Below are 13,614 nucleotides of genomic sequence, written 5' to 3' on the forward strand. Positions count from 1 at the left end.
ACTAATTTATCTGTTCCCTTCCCACATGACTGACCAATCTTTTGGGGATATAATTTCTGATTTTTTTTGAGCAAAAGGTAGATTTATTTAGGGGGAAAGGTTATAGACAAAGTGAAGGGATACAATAGACACCAAGATATAATAAATATGAAATAGAGTTGGGAAAGCATATAGTTAAAAAAAGGAAAAAGCAAGTTCTTCAGAGGAACTCACAATTTACCAGGAAAGAGAAAACACCCCATGAGGTTGGAGAAGGCCATTGTCTGGCAACTTAGACTGACTAGAGTTAGCTAGAGTGAGGAGAAATGGTGTCATTAGAAAGAAGGTACTATGAGGCAGAGAAAGAGTACCTCGTAATGGTCTTAGTCTTGAAGAGAACTTAGCCTAATTTTTCTGATTCCATCTTGAATCTCCTTCTCTTGTGCAATGGTTATAATGGTAATGTGCTGTTCTTTTATTGTACTTTATTCATAAATTTGACCTATGCTCCTTAAAGGTCAATGTGATGTCTGGTTCCAGGGCATCTTCAGGGATGAGGGCAGGAGCAGAGTTTTGGATAGAGTATCAAGAAGTCACCTCCTTAAAGTCAGCCACACCTCCCAGAGCCACTCTAGAGGCTGCCTCAGTTCTCTACAGTTGATGTGTGTTTCCTGTTTTCCTTCCTGCTCTGAGCAGTTTAAGGGCTTGTGGGGAAGGCCAAGGTTTTCCTGAGAGGAAGAGCAGCTCATTTGAGACTTTGAGTTCTCCAGCCTTCAGAATAGGTTCTCTGTGTCTTCATTAATCATCCCAAGGAGAATAATACCTGTCCCTAAAGGACTTTAGGCTTTTTCCAAAATACTCTCACACCCATGATCTCATTTTATTCTTAATATACTGTGGTGAGACACTGTAGGAATCATATTATTTCCTCATTCTAGAGCTGGAAGAATTGAGACTCAGAGAAATAAATTGACCTTAAATCCAATCAGCCAGTTAATCCTTCTATGTGCTAAACACAGGGCTAAGTACTGGAAATACAAATATGAAAAACAGACCTTGAACTCAATGAGTTCCTTACTGTCTGATGGAGGAGGGCAACGTATAAAAGGAAGCTGAAAAGGTGGGAGGTACCTGGCCTGAGGCAAGATGGAGAAGTGCCAAGGAAACCATCCAGGTGTGAAATAAAGAGATAGCTGACCTTACCTAGCAATTAGAGAGGAGCTCTTCATTCTTCCCTCCAATCAGAGAAGAGGAAGGTGAGGTCACACAGCTAAATAGTAATAGGGCATAATTCAGGGGTCCTCAAACTACGGCCTGCGGGCCAGATGCGGCAGCTGAGGACGTTTATCCCCCTCACCCAGGGCTATGAAGTTTCTTTATTTAAAGGCCCACAAAACAAAGTTTTTGTTTCTATTATAGTCTGGCCCTCCAACAGTCTGCGGGACAGTGAAGTGGCCCCCTATTTAAAAAGTTTGAGGACCCCAGCAGCCGGCATAAACTGATACCCACCAGATCTTTTGATCCCCAGTTTTAATAATAATGATAACTAATATTTATAGCAACATTTTAAAGTTTGCAAACCCTATACATATATTATCTCACTTGATCCTCAAAACAACCCTGGATAATAGGTACTTTTATTATTCCCAATTTACAGATGAGGGACCCAAGGTTGAGTGAGATGAAGTGATTGCCCAGTATCACACAATTTGTAAGGAGTAGGAGACAGAATTTAAATTCGATTCTTCTTGATTCCAAATCCAACACTCCATGCCCTTCCCAAATAGCAGTAGTCTAATTCTGTCTTTGTTGTTGTTCAGGCATTTCATCACATCCGACTCTTTGTGACTTCATTTGGGGTTTTCTTGGCAAAGATACTTGAGAAATTTGCCATTTCTTACTCCAGCTCATTTTACAGATGAGGAAACTGAGGCAGACAGGATTAAGTGACTTGCATAGGGTCATCCAGCTAGTAAGTGTCATATGAAACTTTGAACTCAGGTCTTCTAGACTCCAGACATGTTGCTCTATCCATTGTGTCACCTAGCTGCTCTTACCATTCCATCTATTTCTTGATAACAAATGATGGGATTTCCAAAATTCAAACCCTTTTTGCCAAGATTGGATATTGGGTACCTTGGAGAAGTGAGTGCTGATACAACTGCTTTGGAGTCAGCTGATCCAAGGACAGTACATTGTCTGTCAAGGTTCTAAGTATTTCTTCAGAATGCCTTGAACCATAGTTTGACTCATCATAATTTCCTCTCTCTCAGTTTTTTTTTAACCTAATCCTCCTATTCCTTCACCTCCAGTTCCATTTAGCAGGGGACGGAAGAGAGGTCAATCCCTGCTGACTCCTTCTCTTTCCTATCTGCTGTTTGGAATCAGTGAAAGAGATTTGTTTCTTCAGCAAGCTGGGATTATAATGCTCTGGTTCTGGCTATCTCAGGGCATTTAGAGTCCTTCTGCTGGACATCTCTGGAAGTTTATAAAACAGGGTTCTGTTATTTGGCCCAGGAATTCTCTGTTCTCCTCAAGTGATTTCACTTAGGCCTGGAAAGGTCATTCTCTATGGAGCCAGAATTTTCTACTGGTTTTGCCTTTGGACAGTGTGGCCAGAGGGTAGCCTGAACATCCAGCATAGCTTCAACTTGGGAACTTGGTACTTTGACCCTACCTCTGAGAGATGGATAGAGAAGGTTCCCCTCAACCTTTCTGGTTAGTCACTCCCCCTCTACTCTACACATGCACATCCCCCTAATATTGGGTTCTTTAGCTAGCCATTATCTGGAGTGGATTTTTCTCCTAGGTCAGGAAAGTGTTCATAGTTTTCTTTGGATGGTTATCTAGGTGTCTGTATGCCAGTTTGTATTGAATATAGATATCCGAGAATGTTTGTCTTTTAGTGTGCCTCTGTATATGTATATATTTGCATGTAAATATTTGTGCATTTTGCATCTGGGTGATTGTCTATATATGTGTGCCCACATACATACCCCCCCCCATATACACGCATATATTTGTACATTTACCTTTTTTGTATATTCATATAGATATGTTTGTATATTGTGTTTAAACATGCTTGCCTAAGAATGTGTGCTGTAAGTCTGATTGTATCTGTATATGTTTGTACATATAGACATTTGGAAAGGGGTAGAATTAAGATTGTCTTCTCTCTCTCCTTCTCCCTCTCTCCCTCCTTCCCCCTCTCTTGTTCATTCTTCCTCTCCCTCTCTCTCCATTCCTTCCTCTTTCCCTTCCTGTCTTCCTCTCTCTCTCCCTCCCTTTCTATTTTTGCTTAAGTCTCTGTTCTGATTTCAGTAAACATGTTATATTGATGTAGAATGAAGCTAGTTTGGAAATGAATCTGGCTAGGAAAAAGTGGACTCCACTATGGATTTGAAGTCCAGATTGCCTATTCTTGGCTCTGATGGCAGAGGCCACAGAATGAATTAGTTCCAGGTTTCTCTGAAGCTTCTTTAGTTGTTCACTCATGTCTGACTCTTTGCCACCCCGAGGATTTTGGCAAAGATATTGGAGTGATTTGTCATTTCCTTCTCTAGTGTGTGTCTCCATTTTATAGATGAAGAACTGAGGGAAATAGGCGTTAAATGACTTACTCAACGGGCACAAAGCTAGTATCTTTGCTAGACTTGAATTCTGGTCTTCCTGACTCCAAACCTGATATTCTATTGATTGCAATCATCCCTTGATCCAGGTTTTTCTGGAACTAATTTAACCTGTTAAAGTGATTGTGACAAAATTGGACATCCTTGAGTTTATCTTTTCTCTTACTTTTTTTTCATTCTATTGGATCTCTGCTTCTACAATGGACTCTGATTTGGGATTAATATTTGTCATCTACAGATGGCAGGAAGAAATTATTCCCCAAATAAAATGTACATGGGCTCCTCAGCCCTAGCAGGAAATTAGGTAGATTAGATAGGTGTCCTTAGGGCTTTGCCAATTTATCTTTTACAATGATATTGCCTCCTGACTTCCAGCATTTTCATTGGCTGTCTGTCTGCCATGTCTGGAACTCTCTCCCTCCTCAATTTTGCTCTGGGGCTTCCTTTAGTTCTCAGCCGGAGCCCAGTCTTCTTCTGGAAGGTCCTATTTATCTTAGTTCTCTTCTGATCATTTCTAATTTATCTTGGATAGCTTGTAGTATAGTTTTTTGCTTATTTCTCTCCATCAGACAATGAGTTCCTTAAGAGCAAAGGCTAGGTTTTGCCTTTCATTGTGTTCCAGTGAACAACACAGTGTCTATCACATAGTAAATACTTAATAAATGCTTGTTAACTGACTTCAAAAGTTTTGTCTGGAAGCATAGGAAACAGTCTAGGAAAATGGACCAGTACAGTGCCCATTTTATAAGTGATATTTAATAGATGTTTGTTGGATTGACTGACATATGTCCATTTTACCTGTGTGTGAGGACATTCATGATTAGTCTATATTTCTCTGTGTGGCTTTCTCCAGAGTGAGTAGAACGTTGAAAAGGGGTCATCTTGTCTCACTTTTTTATAAGTTTAACTCATAAAAACAATCAACATTTGGTAATGGTGATATGATAGTCACTAAGAAGTTGATGAGAAGCAATGGGAGAATGAATTAGAGGTCAGTGAGAGGAAGGAAGAAGAGGAATAGAATAGAAAAGATAAGCATGAGGGCTATGAGGATGAAGAAGATAAAGGTGAAAATTAGATTGGAGAGGAGGAGGAGGATGGCAAAGATGAGGACCTGGAGTTTTGGAAAAGCCCCAACTTAAATATAACCCTAGAAATCCACCTCGGGTTTAGAAAACCAGATGTAGCTAGGAGAACTTTAATGTGGCTTCACCCATTACTTCTTTCTGGGCTGTGTTCAGGCAACTATTTAAAACCGTCATGTTTTCCTCTGTGATATGTCTGTAGCTTTCAGAACTCTGGGCTGAAAAACACCAGCAATGCTTTTCCTTTGCTGTCTTCATGCTCTGCTTTACCAATTATGAGTCTGAGTCACTGCTGATGCTACAAATCATCTACTGAGCTACAGATGCCAAAATCAGTCTGGGCTCTGCTTTGGAGGTGATGTTCTAGGGCCTTTTGGACCTTTTCATACAGTCAGGAGACCAGTGGGCTGGGCTGAATGGGGGCAGTGAGAATTGGGACTTCAGCAGGAGGGTATCTGTGTTTTGTCAACTTGCTGTGAAATTAAACGAGATAATCTAGTCTAGGATAAATCTCTACTTGTTACTTATACTTAGGATGCTCTGTGGATCTATCACTGTACTGTGTAGCCCAGAGTATACCATCTTCTTCTTCATTAAATCAGATATTTAAAGACATAAATGACCTGGTCCAACTGCCTCATTTTACAGATGAGGAAATTAAGGTTGAGAAGAGTTTAGTGACCTGCCCAGAGTCATATAATCAATATGTATCAATGGTAAAATTTGAACCTAAAACCTCCCAAATTTACAACCTATCATTTCTATTTTACAGATGAGGAAACTAAGTCTCTGTGAGTTAAAATGTCTCATTCTAGTTAGTAGGTAGTAGAAGTAGGACTTTGATTTAAGTCTACTGAATTCCAGGCCTGTGTATTTTCCCTGAAGTCAGGGTTGTTCCCATGTCATGTTGTGTCACGGGACACGTTATGTGTCCTGTTGTGTCCCAGTGAGCATCACGTTGTGTACTTCATGGTGAGTCACATCATATCAGTGGGTGATGGGAGCTGTGTATTGCACACACATACAGCCTCACAAAGGGGAAACTTCAGTTCACATGACACATTTTGATATTAATTTTCCCAGAGGCTCTCCAGAAGGCTGGATCCCAGTGACCCCAATTCATCTCACAGTTCCCTTCTCTCTGGCCCTAAACTTGCTCACAAACATCCCCACATTCACCCAGCCTTTCAATCCAAGACTCATAATTTGCAAACCAAGTGCCCCATTCATAACCAGGTAACCTCTGCTCTGGTTGTTCTGCTAATTAATGACTGTTGATTGGCCTGACTAGCCCACTCATTATTCCTAAGAGTGATCAAAGACAGGCCCCAATAATCTGCTAAACAAGATGTCAGATTAGAGAATTCTTCTGGGCTATTAGAAAGATTTTTTTCCCCTTCAATAAAGGCCTGTCAGAAGATAATGGCTAGGCTAGCCTCTCACAGGTCAGTCAAGCAGAGGTGGATTAACATAATGGTAAAGGGGCAGTTGCCCCAGGGCCCCAAGGTTCCAGGGCCTCTTGGCCTCCATCTTACACAAACAGTTGTCCTGTGTATGGCAAGAGGCTTCTTCTCATGCTTACTCATTAAGACTAAAACAGTGGTCTAGCTTTGCTCTGGTACAGCTGGGATCTCATCCATGGGAACATTCCCTCTACTGCTACAGATTATATGTCTCCCGCTCTACCTCAAACATGCTTCCCGAAACCCTTTACAGGTGATCCACCCAACATTCCATTCAAACTTGAACTTATTACCTTGGCCCCTAACCATCCCTTCTTCCTAACATACCTGTAACTGTTGAGAGACTTCCCTATCTTCCTAGTCATACAGGTTCACAATTTAGTCAGTCTTCATTCTCAAGCCCCCCAATCCAATTAATTCTCAAGTCCTGTTGTTTCAACCTTTTCAGCATCTCTTCTTTCCTCTATCTCCTACATCCTGGTCTAGGCCCTCTTCATCTCATTCCTGAATTCAGCAATAGCCTGATGAAAGGTCTCTCCTGTCTCCAATGTCAAATTGAACTTCCTAAAATGCAGGTCTGATCATATTTCCCCTCTCATTAAATCAACTCTGGTGGAGCCGTCCAAGTTTAAACATAAAATTTTCTGAATGATTTCTTTTTTAAAAAGTTTCTTTATTTTTGGTAGAGGGAAGGGAGAAGCAATCAGGGTTACACAGAGTCACACAGCTAATAAGTGTGAACTCAGGTCCTTTGATCCAGGGCTGATGCTCTATCTCCTGTGCCAACTAGTTGTCCCTGGCTGGTTTTTAAAGCCCTTCATAACACCACCCCTTCCTAGCTTTTCGGTCTTCTTAGAACTTAACGCCCTCCAAGGATTCTGCAATTCAGTGAGACACTGGACCTTCTTATTCTTTCATAAAACACTCCATTTCCTAACTTCAGACATTTTCAATGTCTGAGCCCCATGTCTGGTATTCTCAAGTCTCAGCTAAATCTCAACCTTTTATTAGAAGCCCTTTCTGATTCCTCTTAATATTAATACTTGCTCTCTTTGTTGATTATCTCCAATTTATTCTGTATGTAACTTATTTGTTCATAATTGTTTGTATGTTGTTTCTCTATTTTTCAGCGATATAATTAAATGAGATAAAATTTAAAGTATTGAACACAGTGTCTAGCACATAGTAGGCACTTAATAAATGTCAGTTGATCTATTGGCATTTTTAATATTTTGGGTATTCTGGTGTAGCCCCTTAGCTGTTCATCTGGGACCTTTTACTCATACTACCTCTTTATTTAGTTGGTCCATAATTATGTTATTTGTGCAGTTTGTGTATAAGCCATTATTATTAATTTGCTATGGCCTGATTACATCTATCATAGTTCTTCCTTTTGTTCACCTGTAGAATATAGATAATAGTGATTTTATAGATTAATATTTTAATATATTGTAAAGAGGTCATCTGTATTTATTATTGTATGTTTTATTATTTAAAAACATTTTAATAAATTTTGTTGATACATCCCATTTATTTTCAATTATAGTCCTTCCCTTTCCCTACTATCCCATCCAGCAAACTACCCCTTATAATATAGACTTAAAAAGAAGGAAGATAATGGTTTAATAATGACATCCAAGTGTTTGTTCTTAAGTCACTCTTGTACCCAAGGGCACTCTTATACCCACCTTGAGGAGACTTAGATGATTGGATGAAATTAATGTTTCCAGAATCATATGATTTAGGGCTGGAAAAGACAGATCTGTTTGTGTCACTATGTTGTTTAAGAATCTTCAATGTCTCCCTACTGGGAAAAATAAGGATAAAATGCAGTCTCTTTGTCATTTAAAGCCCTTAAGAATATGTACATTTTATATGTTGGCCAAAAAAAAACCTTATTAGCTCTTCCCTTTATATTCTATATCATTTATATCTCTTGTCTGTTGGATGGACAGTTCTCTGCATATCCATACCGGATTCTTTAGACAATTTCTATTATTGTTGGAATGGTTTCTTTTATCTTCAAAATATCATCCTTGAGAGTTTTCTAACTTACTGGGGCAACTTCTCACATTGGATTTTAGTCTGTGATCATACTTATTCTTCTGAATTCTTTGAAATCTATTTTTCCAAAATCTAGGGCACAGGTTGTACTATGCCCAGGTCTCCATTACTTCTCTATCACAGCTCCTAAGAAGAAATAGTCACTTCCCCTCAGGGTTCCCATTAATTCTACTCCCAGCAGCCAGTTCTTCCCTGTTTTTGAAAGTCAGATCCAGTATAGAATCTCCTTGTTCTAAATTGTTGTTAAATGAAATTATCTTTAAGGCAAGTGAAGAAGTTATTCAATGACATGCTTTTGACAGAGTTCCAACAGATATTGGAATAATTGAAGTCTATTGGGACTATTATATAATGCCTGTGTGCTAAGCTTATATGTTTTCCAAACTCTTTATTTATATCCTCTTTCTGACCCAATGGTCTCTAGCAACTCTGGGAAAAAAATTATTTTTGGAAGGCCAGATGGAAACACAAATGAGCAGGGCATTTTTGAAAGTTATACATTGTTTATTTGATACTTAATAGGAATTCAAGTAAATCCTCTCATCTATTCTACTTTGAAAATGAAAATGCTATTTTTATTAGGTGCTTGTTGAATTCAGAAAAAAACAATTAAAAAATTAAAAAATGCTCCTGTTTCTCCATACTTTGATCTTCATCAAAATAAATTCTCTTCTCCATGCTATTACTATTGTTTCCTGTAGCTTCCCATATGAGTATTCTTTTTAAATAAATAATGCTATTCCACCATCGCTTTTGTTTATCCCATTTCTTTTGAATTTAATATTTTTTATTGACCTCTTCCAGGAACTTCCCCCTGCCCAAAGCCCAGGACTTCCCTAGAATTTCTGTGGAAGAAAAGCAATCCCAGCATGGCAAGTTTGAGTCCTATTTGTAGGAAAGAGCAAGTCCCTAGGAGCCTTAACCTGAGGATAGGAGTTAAAAACGAATTTACTTCTAAAGTCTGCATGCCTCCTCAAAGTGTGGACCGTCCAGTACAAATATCTTTATATACATCAATAACTTTGAAAGCATCTGACTTGAATTAGAGAGATTTTTACCTAATTTTCACTTGTGGTGGCAGTCCCATGCTGAGGTCCAAGGCCTCTATGCTGGAGGGATGGAGGTGAGGACAAAATCCTTTGGAAATATACTGGGAAATGCTACCTTGTATTGCATCTACCACTTCAGGGAAACCAGAAGCCTAGAGTCTAAAAAATAGATTCCAGCTTTAATACCCAGAAGTAAAGAATTCATTCCAACTCATCTTAGAATTCAAGACTAGAATCCGGAACCTAGAACTTTCATTTGCAACCTCACCTAAAAGCCCTTACCTTAGAGCTCAGACTTGAGACTATTGCCCAGAACCCAGAACTCCTTGCCAAGTAAACTAGAACCAGGAGTCCCAAACCCAAAGTCCAGAGTCTACCTCAGAAGTCAATAGTTTTAAGCTTAACCCATTTTAAAACATAAACTTAGGACCCAATAATAATGCTCAGACTAGAACCCTAGATCCCAGATATCTAAAGACCAATTCAATTCAATGAACATTCACTTAGTGCCTACTATATACTAGCCATTCAACAAATATTAATTAAGACCCTACTTTGTGCCAAGAACTGGACTAAGTGCTGAAGTTCCAAAAATAAGCAAAAGTCCCTGCCTTCAAGGAGCTTAAATCTAATGGGGGAGATGACATGGAAAACAAATACATACAAGCTATATATAGGACAAATTGGAAATAGTTAACAGAAGGAAGGCACTAGAATGAAGAGGAATTGATAAAAAGCTTCCAGTGGAAGGTGGGATTTTAGATGCCATTTAAAGAAAACTGAGATGTGTGCAGTATATGTGCTAGGCTCTGGCTTGACAAAGGTTAAAATGAAGTAGCCCCAGTACTCCAGAACCTCACATTTTCCCAGGGTGGTTTTTTTTTTAAGTACGGAAATAAGAATAATACAAAAAACTGAGGAAGGTTTAACACCTTGGGGTGTCAGGGAAGGCTTTCCAATGAAACGCCTCACTCCTCAGAAAACTGAGGCCCAGAAAGGAAAAGCAACTAGTCTACAATTACACAATTATAGAAATCTAGGGTCCTTTGATTCCCAGGTCTATCCTTTTCCTATTATACCATGCTAATTTCTTGGCACCTTCCTGGCCTTGTGAAAAACCATCCTTCAGGCTTCCAGGAGGACTCAGAAGAAAGTGCATGACTTGGAGGGAGACAGCTCTGTGTTCCAAGAAGGAAGAATGGTAGGGGGAGGATACCACAATGCTTCCATTGGGCTATGGACTCTGTCTGAGTCCTGTGATTAGACTGGAGGTAAAGTGTGGAGGGTGATATTTTTGGCTTCACAAGGAAAGACCATTTTCAGTGGGTTCCTGTCTGGCATTTTATGATCCCTTTGGCTCTCTCTCCCTTGGAAACAGAGGCCAATGGAAGATTGGTACTCAGCATTCCAACCTTAGGAGTGGGGGGAGTGGAGGGGACACATGAAGAGAAGAATAAGCCCTTGGCTTCAGTGCAGCTTTCTTTCCATTTAGAAGTTCAAATCAACCTTGGATTTTTTTTTTTTTCACTTTAAAAGCATTGAGGTTTATATTGCCTCATTATGGAGGCAAATTGGAGAATCATAGGATATATCTCTGTAAAAGATCTCAAGAGATTCTGAAATCATAGGTTTAGCATTGAAAAAGAATTTAGAGATCATCTAGTTCAGGATCTTCATTTTACAGATAAAGAAATTGAGACTCTGAGAGGTTCAAGTAGTGCAAAAGATCACCCAGGTAGCCACTGATGGGGCCATGATTCAACTTAGGCTTTGACTCTGATCATTTTTCCTTCCTTCCTTCCTTCCTTCCTTCCTTCCTTCCTTCCTTCCTTCCTTCCTTCCTTCCTTCCTTCCTTCCTTCCTTCCTTCCTTCCTTCCTTCCTTCCTTCCTTCCTTCCTTCCTTCCTTCCTTCCTTCCTTCCTTCCTTCCTTCCTTCCTTCCTTCCTTCCTTCTCCTTCCTTCCTTCCTTCCTTCCTTCCTTCCTTCCTTCCTTCCTTCCTTCCTTCCTTCCTTCCTTCCTTCCTTCCTTCCTTCCTTCCTTCCTTCCTTCCTTCCTTCCTTCCTTCCTTCCTTCCTTCCTTCCTTCCTTCCTTCCTTCCTTCCTTCCTTCCTTCCTTCCTTCCTTCCTTCCTTCCTTCCTTCCTTCCTTCCTTCCTTCCTTCCTTCCTTCCTTCCTTCCTTCCTCTACCTAATTAATAGCAAAGCCCCGATTTCAGTGTTGGTTTGTTTTCTACCCACCTTACCACCATACCCACCTTGAGTCATTTAGAAGCCCATTGGATCAGAGAATGTAGACTGCTGGCTTTTCTTCCTGGGTGATGTGTTCTGACATCCCTCTCCCTGTGGCTGCAAAGAGACTGGTTGGGGAGCGAAGAGAAAGGGTTACATTTTTCCTTTTGGGAATATAAACTAGTAAACTTAATAGGTTCTAACATTTCCTATTCAGTTACTAGAAAGAAAGGAAGGAACAGAAACTAGACAGGCCTGGGAAGCTGGAAATGGTTAAATGTTTGATACCTTCACTATGCTGACCATTCGGGACATAATTAAGACAGTAATGAATCCATTCTGAATCCCATGGCTATTGGACACTGTAAGGAGGGAGGAGGCTATGAGAGGTACTTCTCAGCAAAGCAGCTCTTTACCCTCTCCCTACCCTACCCCACATTCAACCAGGTCAGGAGAGTCAAGGTTCTTTGATTGGGATGCAACTCAATAATTTATCATTAAACACTGAATCTGGGGGACCCTCTTATATTAGATCACCCCTACAGTGCATCCCATTCCCCAGGGATAAGCCATCAGACCCCCTTATCCCCAGGGCTAGATCTTCACAGCTTGTGATTCCTTTTCTCTGTACCTTTGTTTTCATAATTGCTCATTCCCAGACTATTTTGGGAGTTGGCTGCCATGGCTACAGAGCCATTGGAAAGCCTGGGCCTTCTTAACCCTCCCTTCTCCCCCCACTCCCTATTCCCCTAACTGCTTTTCTTGTCCCCAGATTACAGCCTGGTCTGTTTATTTTGATTGCAACACAACAGGACAAATCTTTAATTACATAGCTTGGATGGTAAGTAATTAGTGGCCTGACTGCTCAGTTGGTGGAGGTTGGGAAGGTTGCATCTGGTCAGAAACACTTTCTGAGCTCTGGGGGAAGAGGATATGACTGAGGAGGGTGGATTGAAGCTATCAGGTAGAGAATAAACAATGAACCATAGGGAAAAGACCGTGGCTCAAGCCCCTGCTGGACATTTACTAATAGTCATGTGATATAGGACAAAGCACTTAACCTTTCCAAATCTTAGTTTTTCCTTCTGCAAAATGGGAATGATGACAGTAGCAAGATTCAGGAGGATTTTCCCACCTTCTAGACAGAATATAGCTAAAAAAATCAGGAGGTTTTGTTGCTAGCAGTTAAGCAGAAGAGACAGGAAAAGGGACGATGACCTGGCCTTTTTTACCTAACTTTTGTTCTGATTCCAGCTTCATTATCCACTCATTCAAAGAAGATTTTGTGACTGGGTAAGCCTTTGTGACCCAGGCCCCACACATTTCCTATGTGTTTATGAGACATGAGAGCATAATCAAAATTTAGCAAGAGTAAAAGGAATTTTGTAAATCAAATTCACTCTGAGACCAAGCCTTATGAATCTGCACCAAGAGGGAAAGGATCAGACTTAATAGACAGAATTATCCTGAGCCATTCTGTTGACTCGTTAGTCGAGGCCAGCTGTCTGCATTGGTCTGTATTCACTAAAATTGCTGTTGGGCTGACTTTATCATAGAGGTTATCTAGTCACTGTACTCCAGTAACAGGGCAGGGGAGAACTCTCTAAGAAGCTGAAGCCCAGCAGATGGTAGCAGAGAACAGCTTGTGATCATGAGGACAGTCGGAGAGCAGCTTCAAGACCCACAAGAGAGAAGGGTAATGGTATCACTTGTAGACATAGGCAGCTTGGCAGCCTCAGACATGCAAGTTGTTATTGGTCACGTATTTTCCCTGGTCACAAATGTTCTTTGTAAGCCCTTCCTGATGTCTAGAAGAGTACCCCATGTGGAAGTGGGAGAAATATTTTCCTGTCACTCTATTTGCCATGAAGTTTGATTGATTCAGCTTAGGCTTTGACTCTGATCATTTTTCCTTCCTTCCTTCCTCCCTTCCCTCCCTCCCTTCTTCCCTCCCTTCCTTCACTCCCTCCCTCTCTCCCTCCTTCCTTCCTCCCTTCCTCCCTCCCTCCCTTCCTTCTTTCTTCCCTCCCTCCCTCCCTCCCTCCCTTCCTTCTTCCCTCCCTCCCTCCTTCCTTTCCTTCTTCCCTCCCTCCCTCCCTCCTTTCCTTCCTTCCT

Source organism: Sarcophilus harrisii, chromosome 2, assembly GCF_902635505.1.
Source record: "Sarcophilus harrisii chromosome 2, mSarHar1.11, whole genome shotgun sequence".
Classification (NCBI taxonomy): Eukaryota; Metazoa; Chordata; class Mammalia; order Dasyuromorphia; family Dasyuridae; genus Sarcophilus; species Sarcophilus harrisii.